The sequence below is a fragment of the Microcebus murinus genome, unplaced genomic scaffold, assembly GCF_040939455.1.
Source record: "Microcebus murinus isolate Inina unplaced genomic scaffold, M.murinus_Inina_mat1.0 scaf010_hap2_Mmur4.0, whole genome shotgun sequence".
In the NCBI taxonomy this organism is placed as follows: Eukaryota; Metazoa; Chordata; class Mammalia; order Primates; family Cheirogaleidae; genus Microcebus; species Microcebus murinus.
In genome coordinates, this window is record NW_027438956.1 from 506,894 (window position 1) to 522,245 (window position 15,352).

A 15,352-nucleotide genomic window follows, 5' to 3' on the forward strand; every position below is an offset into this window, starting at 1 on the left:
CTGGCGGCACCCAGGAGCTGGCCAGTCTTGGGACAGGTCTGTCTGCTGGTGCCCACCTTCCCTGGTTACAAGGGGAAAGGGGAAGTGCCTCTGCCCTGGGCAGGAGGCAGGAAAGGACCTGTTTAAATTTAATGTCCTGGTATAGTCTGACTATACTGTCATTTTGGAATTAAAGATTTCCAATGGAAGGACTTAGCAATTCACAATATACTGTTTTACTTTTTTTGAAATTAAGAAAAAAAATTTTTTTATTTTTTATTTTTGAGACAGAGTCTCACTGTGTTGCCCAGGCTAGAGTGCCGTGGCATCAGCCTCGCTCACAGCAACCTCCAACTCCTGGGCTCAAGCAATCCTCCTGCCTCAGCCTCCCGAGTAGCTGGGACTACAGGCATGTGCCACCATGCCTGGCTAATTTTTCTGTATTAGCTGGCCAATTAATTTATTTCTGTTTATAGTAGAGACAGGGTCTCGCTCTTGCTCAGAGCTGGTTTCAAACTCCTGACCTTGAGCTATCCGCCCGCCTTGGCCTCCAGAGTGCTAGGATTACAGGCATGAGCCACTGTGCCTGGACTCAAAAAAATTTTTTAAAGAGACAAGGTCTAGCTGTGTTGCCCAGGCTGGTCTTGAACTACTTGGCTTCAAACAATCCACCCATCTCAGCCTCCAGAGTGAGTGGGATTTTAGGCATGAGCCACTGTGCCTAGCTGTTTTTTCTTTCTTTTTATAAGTTTTTTTTTTAAATTTATATTTATAGAGACAGGGTTCCGCTCTATTGCCCAGGCCAGAGTGCAGTAGCACAATTATAGTTCATTGTAGCCTCAAACTCCTGGACTCAAACTCCTGCCTCAGCCTCCCGGGTGGCTGGGACTACAGGTGTGTGCTACCATGCCCAGCTAATTATTTTTTGTAGAGACGGGGGTTTTACTAGGTTGCCCAGGCTCGTCCTGAACTCCTGGGCTCATGTGACCCTACCACTCAGCTTCTGGAGTAGTTGGGATTATAGGTGTGAGCCACAGTGCCTGGCTGTTTTTAGGTTTTTTGTTTTGTTTTGAGACAGAGTCTCACTCTCTTGCCTGGGCTAGAGTGCTGTGGTGTCAGCCTAGCTCACAGCAGCCTCAGACTCCTGGGCTCAAGCGATCCTCTGTTTTTTGTTTTTTTTTTTTAAACTACTTTTTTTATTGAAGTCTAACAAACCATATGCACTTTTGAAACTCTGGCTATAGTTTCTGTCTGGGAGGCAGTGAAGACCTGAAGGTAGGCTCCCCTGCAAGCTTTGAATGTCACCCTGCTGCTCTCCAGGGTGACACAGGGGATTGGGACCTCCTAGGAGTGGTAGATAATGTGCCATTCTCGAAACTGTCAGGTTCAGAGAAGCAAAAGGGGCTTCTCGGTGTCCACGACACTTTCTCATCTACTTCCTCATCATTGGGACTATAATTCACCTCCACACACAACTTTCTCCCCCGATCTTGGTCTTCCTCTTCTTCCTCTTAGCCTTCCAAGGTGGGTACCATGTCCCACGTGTGTATGCCCCTTGCTGTGTATTGGAAGCACGTGTGCCCGTTCACTGGTGATTGAGCATCACAGTGGCCTCTGGTTCTCAGGTGCCGGTCATCAGTGGAGGGCTTGTAGCAGACCGGCTCCCGTTCAGCAGCAGGTCGGTCCGCGGCTGCGGGCGCAGCCTTGTGCGTAACTGGTGGGAATGCTCCAGGAGATGGTGCTGTTACAGTGACAGATTTCTCCATTGTGAAAATGCAACTGTTATTTCTTGGCTGAGGAGAAAGGCTTTTTTTGAAAATGAAGAAAAGAGGGTTTCTAAATTAGGGAAGCTTTTAATGAAAGCAGTTTGCATTCTGGATAGTATTCTTATCTGTTTAACATTTTTGTGCAGCTCTTGTTTTCTTCTATGTTTGGTTTTTGAAGCAATTTATAATGCCTTAAATAATGACGGTGTAGTAAGTCAGCTTCCGCACTTTTCCATGAGGGAATTTTGAATTTGCTAATGAAGTAAGAGTACACGAGGCTGTGTTGCAGTCAAGCATCGAGATCTCTACGGTTTGAAGCAGGCCTTGGCCGGCACGACCTCTGTCGTCCCAGGAGGTGGTGGTGCAGGGAGACCAGGAACCACCCAGCCCGGAGCCACAGCGCGAGAGGTGCCGCCTTCACAGCGATGCCAGTTAGAGTGTGTTGGATTTGTGTACCTCTGCTGATGTGCAGACAGGGGAAGTGTTCTGCTGAGAGTTCCATAGGAGTTTTAGGTCGTACGTGGGTTTTGTTGCAGTCTGTCATTTGAGATGGAATGCGTGCCTGCTTTGTCCAGTGACAGGTGTGGGAATACAACAGTGGTTCTCATCTGGGTGACTCTGTCCCTCCTCCTCAGACATGTGGCAGTGTCTGGAGACGCATTTGGTTGGCACAAACTGGGAGGGCAGAGGCCAGGGATGCTGCTAAAAATCCTATGATGCATAGGACGTCCCCACCACAAGGAGTAATCCAGCCCCAAATGTCCGTAGTGGGGAAGTGGAGACCCCCTGTTGGACAGTAATCTAGTAGCTGATCACAGTTGAACATCATTCTTGGCCCTATTGGTGGTTAGTTTGATAATTTTTTTTTTTTTTTTGAGACAGTCTCGCTTTGTTGTCCAGGCTAGAGTGAGTGCCGTGGCGTCAGCCTAGCTCACAGCAACCTCAAACTCCTGGGCTCGAGCGATCCTTCTGCCTCAGCCTCCCGAGTAGCTGGGACTACAGGCATGCGCCACCATGCCCGGCTAATTTTTATATATATATCAGTTGGCTAATTAATTTCTTTCTATTTATAGTAGAGACGGGGTCTCGCTCTTGCTCAGGCTGGTTTTGAACTCCTGACCTTGAGCAATCCGCCCGCCTCGGCCTCCCAGAGAGCTAGGATTATAGGCGTGAGCCACCGTGCCCAGCCTAGTTTGATAATTTTTTATAAATGATTTCTGCCTAGCTGGGCACGGTGGCCCACACCTGTAATCCTAGCACTCTGGGAGGCTGAGGCAGGAGGACTGCTTGAACCTGGGAGTTGGAGTTTGCAGTGAGCTTGATGGACACTAGTGCACTCTAGCCAGGGCTACAGAGTGAGACTCTGTCTCAAAAAGAAGAAACAAAAATAAATGGTACCTGCTTAAAACCTTTATGCTACCAAAGCATTTGTTCAAATTAAACTGAAAGAACTTTTTTTTTTTTTTTGAGACAGCGTCTTGCTCTGTTGCCCAGGCCAGAGTGCAGTGGTGTCATCACAGGTCACTGCAGTCTCAAAATCTCGGGCTCAAGCAATCTTCCTGCCTCAGCCTCCCAAGTAGCTGGGACTACAGGCATGCGCCACCATGCCTGGATAATTTTTTATATATATACTTTTAGTTGTCCAGCTAATTTCTTTCTATTTTTTCAGTAGACACAGGGTTTTGCTCTTGCTCAGGCTGGCCTCGAACTCCTGAGCTCAAACGATCTGCCCGCCTTGGCCTCCCAGAGTGCTAGGATTACAGGCGTGAGCCACTATGCCTGGCTCTGGCTAAGTTTTTCTACTTTTAGTAGAGACAGGGTCTCGCTCTTGCCCAGGCTGGTCTCAAACTCCTGAGCTCAAGCAATCCTCCCGCTGTGGGCCTCCCAGAGTGCTGGGGTACAGGCATGAGCCACCGTGTTGGGCCTGAAAGTGCTTTTTCTAAAATGATGGAGCCTGGGGGTAGAGAGACGTCACATGGAATCACTAGATAATTCCTCTCCCTTTGCAGCTTTGGAAAGACGCACAAAATGTCATCCTAAGTCTTATCTCTAGTTGCGAGATTCATCGCAGTTCTTTAAGGCTGTAGTGGCCTAACATTCTTCCACTTGTGTATTCTTAGCCATGTTAATTGACTTTAGTTAGGTTTATACAGATATTCTGGAAACATTTATGGTTAATGGGAAAGAAGACATTGAGTTATAGCTGAGTTGTTGCAGTTTTCTGTTCCTGGCTCCACTGGAGAATGAACTGAGGATAGGATGTCAGTGTCACCAAAGCCCCACTCTCCACAATGCTATTTCTTAGTGCTGAGTCACCAATCATTGCCAGTAAGAAAACTTCACCTTCTTATTTTTTTATGAGACAAAGTCTTAGCCGGGCGTGGTGGCTCATGCCTGTAACCCTAGCATTCTGGGAGGCCGAAGCAGGAGGATTGCTTGAGCTCAGGAGTTCGAGACCAGCCTGAGCAAGAGCGAGGCCCTGTCTCTACTAAAAAATAGAAAGAAATTAATTGGTCAACTAAAAATAAATAAATAAATAAAAAATTAGCTGGGCATAGTGGCGCATGCTTATAGTCCCAGCTACTCGGGAGGCTGAGGCAGAGAAGGATCACTTGAGCCCAGGAGTCTGAGGTTGCTGTGAGCTAGGCTGATGCTGCGGCACTCTAGCCTCGGCAACAGAGTGAGACTCTATCTCAAAAAAAAAAAGTGCTGGAATTGAAGTTGTGTCATCATGGCTCACAGCAACCTCCAACTCTTGGGCTCAAGCGATCCTCCTGCCTCACCCTCCCGAGTAGCTGGGATTACAAGTGTGAGCCACTGCGCCCTGCCTCATCTTTTGTCTTTTATTTGAACAGGTGGCATATAGAAAACCCTAAACCAGTAAACTGGAGACTACTGTTGTGTTTTGTGTTCTTTTTTAGACTATAATAGCATTTTGAGTGTATAGGGGATGTTTTAAAAATACTTTGTTTTTGCTATTTCTAAGCTGTTAGAGGATGTTTGTTTTTTTCTTTTTACTTTTTGAGAAAGGGTCTCTGTCTCTAGGGCTAGAGTACAGTGGCATCATCATAGCTCACTGCAACCTCCAACTGCCAGGCTCACGTGATCCTCCTGCCTCAGCCTCCTCAGTAGCTGGGACTATAGCTACCACCATGCCTGGCTAATTTTTCTAATTTTTTAGTAGAGACGGGGTCTCGCTCTTAGACTTGTCTCAAACTCTTGATCTCAAGTGATCCTCCTGCCTCGACCTCCCAGAGTGCTGGGATTATAGGTGTGAGCCACTGCACCCAGCCAGATGTTAGGATTTTAAGCAACATTTTTATAGCTGTTTGAGCTGGATAGAGGGAGATCTGATTAAATGTAAACTATCCGTTCTGGTACCTCCTTGCATCTGTCTGTTCCCACTTTGCCCAGTCTCCCTGCACTTGAGCACATGTAGTTAAACACTACTTAAATCCTGTACCGTTGAGTGTTCCGTGGGCTGGACTGGTTCATCTTTAGGTTGGACACTTCTGGGGCTGTGGCCCTTTACCCCTTAGTGACCTTGAGTAGTGCCACTTGATACGACTCAGATATTTGTTGGTGAATTTTTTTGAAGTAGGTTTTTAAATTTGGATTTGGTAAATACTATACTATAGGAAATAGTTTTAGAGAGTTTTATAAGTGCTATAAGTCAGATCAGTCAGATTAAATTCTCTTTGATTTAGTAATTCTCTCCACTGTTCTTGTTTTTTTGATGGCGGAGTATTCAAAGCGGCTTTTATTGTTTTTGTACAGTCATGGGTTGCCTAATGATTGGGATCGTTCTGAGCAATGCGTTGTTGGGGGTGATTTTTGCCGTGTGAACATCACAGAGTGCTTGCACAGACTGAGATGGTGCAGCCTGCTACATGCCCTGCTATCGAACTAGGTCATAAACCTGCACAGTATCTTACTGTGCTGAGTGTTGTATGCAGCGATTTTTAGGTACACGAGTATCTACACATAACTAAGCATAGAAAAGGCACAGTAAAAATGAAGTGTAAAAAAAAAAAAAAAAAAACACCTGTGTATGGTGCTTACCATGAATGGAGCTCGCCGGCCTCGAGGTTGCTCTGGGGGAGTTGGGCATGAGTGGGGACTGGAGGTGAAGGCCTGCGGCATCACTGCGCCCCGCTGTAGACTTTTTGATTACTACACACGTGGGCCACACCACAGTTAGAAAATAACTCTTCTTTCTTGAATAATACATTATCCTTAGCTTACTGAAACTTTTTTACTTTATAAACTTTTAATTTTTTTTAACTTTTTGACTCTTTTTAAATAATGCTTAGCTTAAAACACAAACATGTCAGACAGCTGTACAAAAATATTTCCCTTTTTAATATCCTTATTCTAGGCCGGGCGCGGTGGCTCACGCCTGTAATCCTAGCACTCTGGGAGGCCGAGGCGGGCGGATTGCTCAAGGTCAGGAGTTCCAAACCAGCCTGAGTGAGACCCCGTCTCTACCATAAAAATAGAAAGAAATTAATTGGCCAACTGATATATATAATATAAAATCAGCCGGGCATGGTGGCTCGTGCCTGTAGTCCCAGCTACTCGGGAGGCTGAGGCAGCAGGATCGCTTGAGCCCAGGAGTCTGAGGTTGCTGTGAGCGAGGCTGACGCCATGGCACTCACTCTAGCCTGGGCAAGAAAGCGAGACACTGTCTCCAAAAAATAAATAAATAAATAAATAATATCCTTATTCTATAAGCTTTTTTCTGTTAAAATTTTTTTTTCCACTTTTTAAACTTTATTTTGTTCAAAATGAAGACAAAAACACGTTAGCCCAGGCTTATACAGGGTCAGGATCGTCAATGTCACCGTCTTGTACCTCCACATCTTGTCTCGCTGGAAGGTCTTCAGGGACAGTGACACACATGGAGCTGTCACCTGTCACCACCTGTGATAACACCTTCTGGATGCCTCCCGAAGGACCCGCCTAAGGCTGTTTATGGTTAACTTGTTTTTATAAGTAGGAGTACACTCTAACGAATACACAGGCCAGTAACATAGTAACTTACTATCATTACTGAGTATTACACACTGTACGTAACTGCTGTACTTTCATGACGGCAGCGCAGTGGGTGTACATGGGCATCCCCACAAACACGGAGCGATACAGCGCACTGGGATGTCACTAGCAGATGGAAATTTTTTTCAGCTGTCATAATCTTATGGGACCATCGTTGAATTATACGTGGCCTGTCACCGACAAAAATATCATTACGAGGCGCATGGGTGTGCTTTGTGTTTTTCAAAGGTAAAGATGGCTGATGGAGGGGTGACCTGTGGAAGCCTGGGGCAGATCTCCGTAGTGGAATACAGGTGTCCTAACGTGCCTCAGGGCACATGGCTTGTGCTGCTGCTTGGTAATTGCAGTAGGTCTGCGGTCCCCATCCTCTTTGGCACCAGGATGGTTTCATGGAAGACAGGTTTGGCATGATTCATATGTATCATGTTTATTGTGCACTTTATTATTACGTTGTCACTTGCCGCTCACTGATACAGTTTTTTTTTTTTTTTTTGAGACAGAGTCTCGCTTTGTTGCCCAGGCTAGAGTGAGTGCCGTGGCGTCAGCCTAGCTCACAGCAACCTCAAACTCCTGGGCTTGAGTGATCCTTCTGCCTCAGCCTCCCGGGTAGCTGGGACTACAGGCATGCGCCACCATGCCCAGCTAATTTTTTATATATATATCAGTTGGCCAATTAATTTCTTTCTATTTATAGTAGAGACGGGGTCTCGCTCTTGCTCAGGCTGGTTTTGAACTCCTGACCTTGAGCAATCCGCCCGCCTCGGCCTCCCAAGAGCTAGGATTACAGGCGTGAGCCACAGCGCCCGGCCACTGATACAGTTTTGATGTGAGTCTGCAGGCAGTTGATTTATTACGGTCTCTGTGCAGTCAAACCTCCCTGCTAATGGTAATCTGTACTTGCAGCCACTCCCCAGCACCAGCATCACCACCTCAGCCCCACCTCCGGTCATCAGGCCTTAGATTCTCAGAAGGAGCCACAGCCTGGATCCCTCCCACGTGCGGTTTACAGTAGGGTTGTGCTCCTGCGAGGATCTGACGCCGCCACTGAGCTGACAGCAGGCGGAGCTTGTGATGTGAGCGGTGGAGAGTGGCTGCAGACACAGATGAAGCTTCACTCACCTGCTGCCCACCTCCTGCTGTGCAGCCCAGTTGCTAATAGGCCAGGGACTGGTCCTTGGCCTGGGGCTTGGGGACCGCAGAGTTACAGGAACAGATTAGACCAGGAGATTTCTCTTTACTTTTTTCCCTTTTCCGTACCAAATTTAGCAGTAGAGGCTTCTCTTTACTTGATTGTCGAATGCTAGGCAGTAGTGGGCCTGGTTTTTCTTGAGTCTTCAGTGTGTGCAGACCCCGGTTCCTGTAGCTCTGTGCCTTGGACTGGAGCAGGGGCTTGCTCCTGGTGGTCCTTCTTGGGGAGACCCTCCTGGGATTGCCCGACTGGAGCTTATCCTTCTCCCAAATGGGGTGATCTCCACCACCTGTACCCTTCCCACCCACACCCCTGTCCTGATTTGACTTTAGGGACTCGGCGGCTCAACAACATTAATTTCCTCTTCCTGTCTCCTCTTGTAGATGCCACCATGCTATTTTGGGGAAATGGCTCCCCAAAAGTAATATTTTATTTTCCATTGATCTTTTATCTTGCCTTCTCTTGAAAATTGTTTTTCAGAGTGTACATTTTCTAACTGACACAGATTTACCTGTTAGTCGCAGTTCTGAGATATTGACTTCTCTGTGACATTTTTGGATTCACCAGTAACCAGACGTTTAGTGTCTAGGGTTTCTTTTACTGTGTATCTCTAATAGAAGAGCTTTGCATTTTATAAACAACTTTTTAAAAATTATTTTAGTGTTTTGAGGATGGCAGCCATAATTGACCACTTTTATGTGCTAAAAAGCATACGCTTCTATACTTACGCCTTTGTTTGTTAAATATAGTGCTCCAAGTGCATGTTATGGTTGTAAGGGGCAGGTCAGGCACTGGAACTGCATCCCTGCTTAGCACTGTGGCCCCGAGTGGCCGAACAAGGTTCTGTGAGTCGTGTCGTCTGCAGGTTGTGGTGGAGACCACGCTGAGGAGGCTGATCGAGCGTCTCACTTCCTAGCATCCAGTGGGCACTGGGGCTTTCTTTTCTGTGGAGGGTGACACTCTAGCGACTTTGGTCAAGAACCGCATCCCGGATGGAACTTCCTACTCCCTCCTGTGTGCTGCTCTCCACAAACTCCCACACACAGGCGGGCAGAGGATGGGCTGGGACTGTGTGCTCGTGAAGCTGCTGGACAGTGTTATCACACTGCCTGGGCTGAGGGGGGCTAGCACGCCTCACCATGACCACGTTATGGTCTCTCAATCTCAGGGTCTTCCCTCTCTAAACATAAATACTACTAAATCTACTTTGTGGGCTTATGGTGTGGATTGCCTTTGCCTGCTAGAGGAAAGTTGCCTGGTTTTTTTTTTTTTTTGAAATGGTGTCTCACTGTTGCCCAGGCTGGTCTTGAACTCTTGGACTCAAGTGATCCTACCACCTTGGTCTCCCAACATGCCGGGATTACAGATCTCAGCCACTGTGCCTGGCTGAGAATCTGAGAATTGCTTAATAAATATTAATATATTTAAAATTCTTGTCTCAAGTTTTTGGTTCTTTTTGGAGCCAATCTTGCTCAGTTGCCTGGGCTAGAGTGCTGTGGCGTCAGCCTAGCTCACAGCAACCTCAGACTCAGCAACCTAAACTCCTGGGCTTAATTAAGCAATCCTGCCTCAGCCTCCCAAGTAGCTGGGACTACAGGCATGCACCACCATGTCCAGCTAATTTTTTCTACGTATTTTTAGTTGTCCAGCTAATTTTCTTTCTGTTTTTAGTAGAGACAGGGTCTCGCTATTGCTCAGGCTGGTCTTGAACTCCTGACCTCAAGTGATTCTCCCACCTTGGCCTCCCAGAGTGCTAGGGTTACAGGTGTGAGCCACGGCACCTGGCCTATTTTACTATTTGTTTTCTTTCTTTCTTTCTCTTTTGAGACAGGGTCTTGCTCTGTCACTCAGGCTGGAGTGGTATGATCATAGTTCACTGTTACCTCTCACCTCACCCTCCCAAGTAACTAGGACTACAGGTGTGCACCAGCACATCCAGCTAATTAGAAAACGTTTTCTCTAGAGATGGGGTCTTGTGATGTTGTCCAGCCTGGTCTCAAACTCCTGGAGTTAAAAGATCCTCCCAACTCCGTCTGCCAAAGCACTGGGATTACAGGCATGAGCTATTTTCTTTTTATGTTTTATAGCTTCTAGTCTTACAGCTTTAGTCTTACAGTTTATAATCCTCCCTTTTCTCCCTGTCTTTTGTGTTTAGTTGATTTTTCTGCAGTGAATTCTTGATTATATCCTCATTTCTTTTTGTATATATTTTAAAGTTGTTTTTGTGGTTACCATGGGGGTTACATTTAAATTTATACCTTAAATTTAAAATAGTCTATTTTCAACTAATATCAACTTCAAAAGCATACAAAAAGTCTTTCTTCTGTATATTTCCTTCCTCTTTCCCTTTATGTTTTCATAAATTACTTCTTTATATTAATGCATTGTGTCCCAGATAACATATTTACAATTACTTTTATGCATTTGTTTTTTCGAACCTGTAGGAAATCAAAAGTGGAGTTACAAACCAAAATTACAGTAATACTAGCTTTTATATTTGCCTGGGTGTTTATCTTCATTGCAGACCTGTATCTCAACCTAAAGGCCTCCCTTAGTATTTCTTGTAGGACAGACAGATCTAATGTTAATGAATTCTTTCAAATTTTGTTTGAGAATGTCTTAATTTCTGCACCCCCCACCCCTGCCTTTTTTTTTTTTTTTTTTAAAGAGAAGAGGTTTTGCTGTGTTGCCCAGGCTGGAGTGCAGTGGCTGTTCAGTGTGGTCATGGCACACTGCAGCCTTGAACTCGTGGGCTCCAGTGAGCCTCCTGCCTCAGCCTCCTGGGTATCTGGGACTACAGGTGCCACTGTGCCGGGCTTCAGCTTCATTTTTGAAGGTCAATTTTGCTGGATATAATACTCGGTTGACAGGATTTGTTTTTCTTTCAGCACTTTAAATATGCCATCCTGCTGTCTTCTGGCCTCCGTGGTTTCTGATGAGAGGTCAGCCGTTAACCTTACTGAGAACGGTTGCTTCTCTCTGCTGCTGTCAGGATTCTCTTGTCTTTTCTTTCAACAGTTTGATAAAATATGTCTCAGTTTGGGTCATGTGAGTCCATCCTCCTTGGAGTTTGTTGAACTTCTTGGATTTGTAGGTTCTTATCCTTCCTCGAATTTGGAAGCTTTTGACCATTATATTTTCAAATGCATACCACTAAGCCCAGCTAATCAAAAAAAATTTTTTTTGTGGAGACAGGGTCTCGCTCTTGCTCAGGCTGGTCTTGCTCTTGCTCAGGCTGGTCTTGAAATCCTGACCTCAAGCCACCCTACCACCTTGGCCTCCCAGAATGCTGGGATTACAGGCATGAGCCACCACGCCTGGGCAAGAGCATTGTTTTAGAGTCTTTGTCTAGTAAGTTGGATATCTGGCTTTCTTCAGAGATGGTGTCTGTCACTTTTTTTTTTTTTTTTGGTTGTTTATTCATTTCAGTCAGTTTGATTTAGAACAAATCATCAAGGTCCCTGGAGAGCAGGGAGTAGACAAAACAGGCCTTGATCCCTGCCAGCATGCCTTTGAACCCCTCTTCACAGTCGTCTCCAAGCACTGTCACTGGCCAGCACACCTTTCAAAAATCTCTAGATCATCGGGTTTCTGTTAATTTTGTTTGTTTCTGAGACTGAGTCATACTTTCCTATTTATTTGTGTGCCTTGTGATTTTTTTTTTTTTTTCACTGTTGAAAACTGGACATTTGACTATTATAGAAGTAGCTCTGGAAATGAGATTCTCCTCCTTCCCCAGGATTTGCTGGGATTTTGCTGTTTGTTGAAAGCTATAGGAGTCCTTTTGTTTAGTGACTTCCCTCAGCTGTCACTGCAAGAACTGTCTTCCGTGATTAGGTGGTCATTGAAGTCCTTGCTCTTGGCTTGTGTTGAGCTGCCTTTGACAGATTTCCAGAGTGCCGGCCCTCTCCCCGTCTGTGCAGACTGTCTCTGGGCCAGCCTCAGCTGAAAGCTCAGGGCTTCCGGGCCTCGTCTGCGGGTGTGCTTTCCCTGGGCATGTGCACGGCTTTCTGACTTTCCCATACTACACTGTTGCTTTTGAACGTCCCGATTTCCCAGAAACTCTCTCCCCAGTTTTTGCCATAGGCAGTCTGCTGTGTGTTTGGACTGCAATCTTTTGCCTAAGGCGTCTGAGGGTTGTTAAGTCAGTTTGAAGTGTTTTTAGGCCTTTTGGCTGAGTCTGAGTCGGGCAAAGCAAGAGGAGAGCATGTTGTCAGTCCGACCCCCAGACAGGTTAGAACAGATGTGCACGGCAATCTCCAGCAGCTTCCGGTAGACACTTGAGACTAGAAAACATTGTTTAGCCAAAGGAACGTGCAGCTTAGCAGTTAGCTGTGGAAGGTTCTCGGGGCCGGATCGAATCTGATCCGAGGCGAGGTCACCTGACCACAGCTGACTGGCGCGTGGGCTGGAGCTTCTGTGTTGTTAGGAAATCAGAGACTTGCTGACTGGATTGGTCTGATGCCGTTAGTCTTTTTTAAATGATCAAAGTTTATTTGAAAACATTATAAAATAATATTTGTTATAGAACATTTGGAACTGTAAAAGTGGATGGGAAAAATTATCCATTGTCCCACTATGCAGAGTTAATACTGTTAGCATAAAACATATGCATTATTCCATGAGTGTTTTTGTTTTTAAATAGCAGATACCCTATTAGAGTTGGGATTTCGTATCCAGAATTGTTTTCACTGTTAACCCTTTGTAAGCATCCTTTGTATTAGCTGTGTGAGCTTCTGTCTGTTACTGTGCCATTCCCGTGTTGTCTGCTGCTGTAAACAGCACTGATGGAAGTTTGGATTACTGGATTCTTAGAAATGATTTTCCCGTGTCAAATGTTTTGAAAACATTCAAAACTTTTGAATTTTTTGCTTCTTTTTAGAAAAACTATTAGAAGACATGCAACACCATTAAGTTAATTTTGCAAAAGCAAAAAATCACCCCAAACCTGTCACCCTAGCAATTGTCCTCATTCTTGCAGCTCTTCCAGGAGTGGTGTTCTCTGCTCACCTGCCTACCTAGGCTGCGGGGCAGGCCACCTCTCCCACAGCACCAGCCCAAGCCCTTCCCTTCGTCTGTGTCCCTGTGCCACCTGGAGTGGGAGCCAACACATTAGCAAATGGCGATCCAGTTTTCACTTTATTCTGTTTTGAATTCTCCATTTTATGCCCACTAACAAGACTGACAGCAGAAGTCACACACCAGTGAGTGAGTGAGCATTTATTGATTTTCCCACACCCCACACCTTGGCTTGCTGAGCGGAAGGGCCATTTCCGTGTTAATACTGTGTAGACTTGAAGCTCAGTGGCACCTTCAGGGGCTGACAGTGGTCCAGCTTCGAGTGGGACCTCCTGGGACAGATGGGCCCACGCTGGGTGCATGTGGCTGCTCTTGCGCTTGGAGCGGCTCTCCTGGCACTGGAGCACGGCTGAGACCTGTGTGGGCAGCTCCACACCTTTGGCTCTGCTGAGGGACTCGCCACTTCACTTGGGTGTGCAGCCGGCCGGCATCGCGGCCAGGCAAGGTGGGGCAGGGTTAGGAGCTACATCGTGTTGAAGTTGTGAATGCAGGTAGTCCTGAAGTAAGCAGTTTTATGGAGTTAGGGTTTTAAAACATAAAGTATAGATTCTGAACAACTAATGATTTAATTTTTTTGATTTATGAGCTCGAATCTGTATATTACAAATTGACATTTATGTGACACTCAGATATGACACTCAGAATAATTGATGGTTTTATCATGCTTCTGTACAACCTATAAACAAGCTGCGTAGGGTCTGTTATTGTCTGTCTCTTGAGGCAGGAAGCCTTGCTTTGTTGCTGAGACCAGGGTGCAGTGGCGCGATCATAGCTCACTGTAGCCTCTACCTCCTGGTCTCAATCGATCCTCCCTCCTTGGCCTCCCAAAGTGCCGTTTATTCTTTTTTATGTAAGTCATCTGATTTGCCCGTTAAACAAATTAGGATATTTCTGGAGGAATTCCCAGGGAATTGACACCATGCCAGTACATTCATACACAGATTCTACCCAAAACCCACAGGCCCAGAGGTGTTTCAAAATCAGAGTAGCTTGGATTTTAGAAAAGGAGTACTACGCTGTACTGTGTATGATTTCACACTCCCAGCACCATGTAATCTAACACATTGGAATTTCTGTTGTAAAACACATGAATATTCTTACTAAGTGGGATAATTTAAGGCTGTAATTAGCTCCTTGTCACTTTGGGTCAGAATTAATTGCCAGATGATTTCAGGTTAGATTTTTCAGAGCTTTTTGGGACTGTGGACCTGTGTAGGGCACAGAGGCTACTTGCAGGCAGGTTGTGTAGGAGGATTGAAAAATTGGATGCGGACGGGCGGCTGTCCTCTAGTCCTGTTCTGGCCGCTGAAGGCACCCTCCGTGTTCCCTGCGAGCTCACGTGGCCCATCCAGGACCCGTGGGCCACCCTCATCTGCTCTGCTGCTCTGTCCATCTGCTCCCTTCCTTCCTGCCCGTAGCTCTTCACTTGGTGGTTCTCACCTGGACTTCTGGTGTGGCTTCTTAGTTGGTCTCTATTACTCTCTCTCTTTTTTTTTTTTTCCTAGTATAAGCTAAACACAGAAAAGTGCATAGATAGATCCTGAGTAAAAGCTTACTGAGAATCACTTGTGTGATCTGTCCCAGTGAAGGCACGTTCATCATCTGGGATCACCCCTCCCCGTCAGAGCCCCCGACTGGGAACTGAGTTCTAAACCATAAATTTGTTTGTGTTTGAGCGTCGTGTGCATGGATTCATACAGGTGGACTTCAAGGGGTGGGTGTTTGCTTTTCACTGAATAATGTTAGTGAGCTTAGTCCATATTTTTGCAGATGGCTGTGGATCATTCATTCTAGCTGTAGAGTTATTTAGTAACATGAATATACACAGTTTGATATTCTGCTATAGATGGATGTTTAAAGTAGTTTTATTTGGGGATGTTATGGATAAAGCTGCTATGAATATTCATGTAGCTTTTTTACATTGGAAGACTATTGAACATTTTATTGAAATTCTTCTACGAGATTTTTGGTGAGCATATCTGGTGAGCAACATTTCTTGTTGGATGTGCTCCTTGGCTGCATGGCATCTGGCTTGAGGCTGTGCGTATGTTCCGCTCTCGTAGGTTCCGTTTGTGCCTGCTGACAGGGGCCTTCGCAGTTCTGTCAGCACCAGGCATTCTCTCTCTTTTTCATCTTCGGTATTTTAGCAGGTATTGTGATTTTAATGTGTGTTTCCCTAACGAGTAATGATGCTGAAGATCTTTTCATGTGCCTCTTGGCCATTCAGCATGGCATTTTAAGACTTTGCTGCCAATTCAGCAAATGCTCCCTCTTGTGTGCAGCT

General features: G+C 45.8%; 1 protein-coding gene across 1 annotated transcript in view; it reads left to right on the forward strand.

Moving 5' to 3' along the window:
* The window catches only part of FOXK2 (forkhead box K2), a 56,428-nt gene that overhangs the window by 6,037 nt on the left and 35,039 nt on the right, over positions 1-15,352 (forward strand). The window lies entirely within an intron of this gene.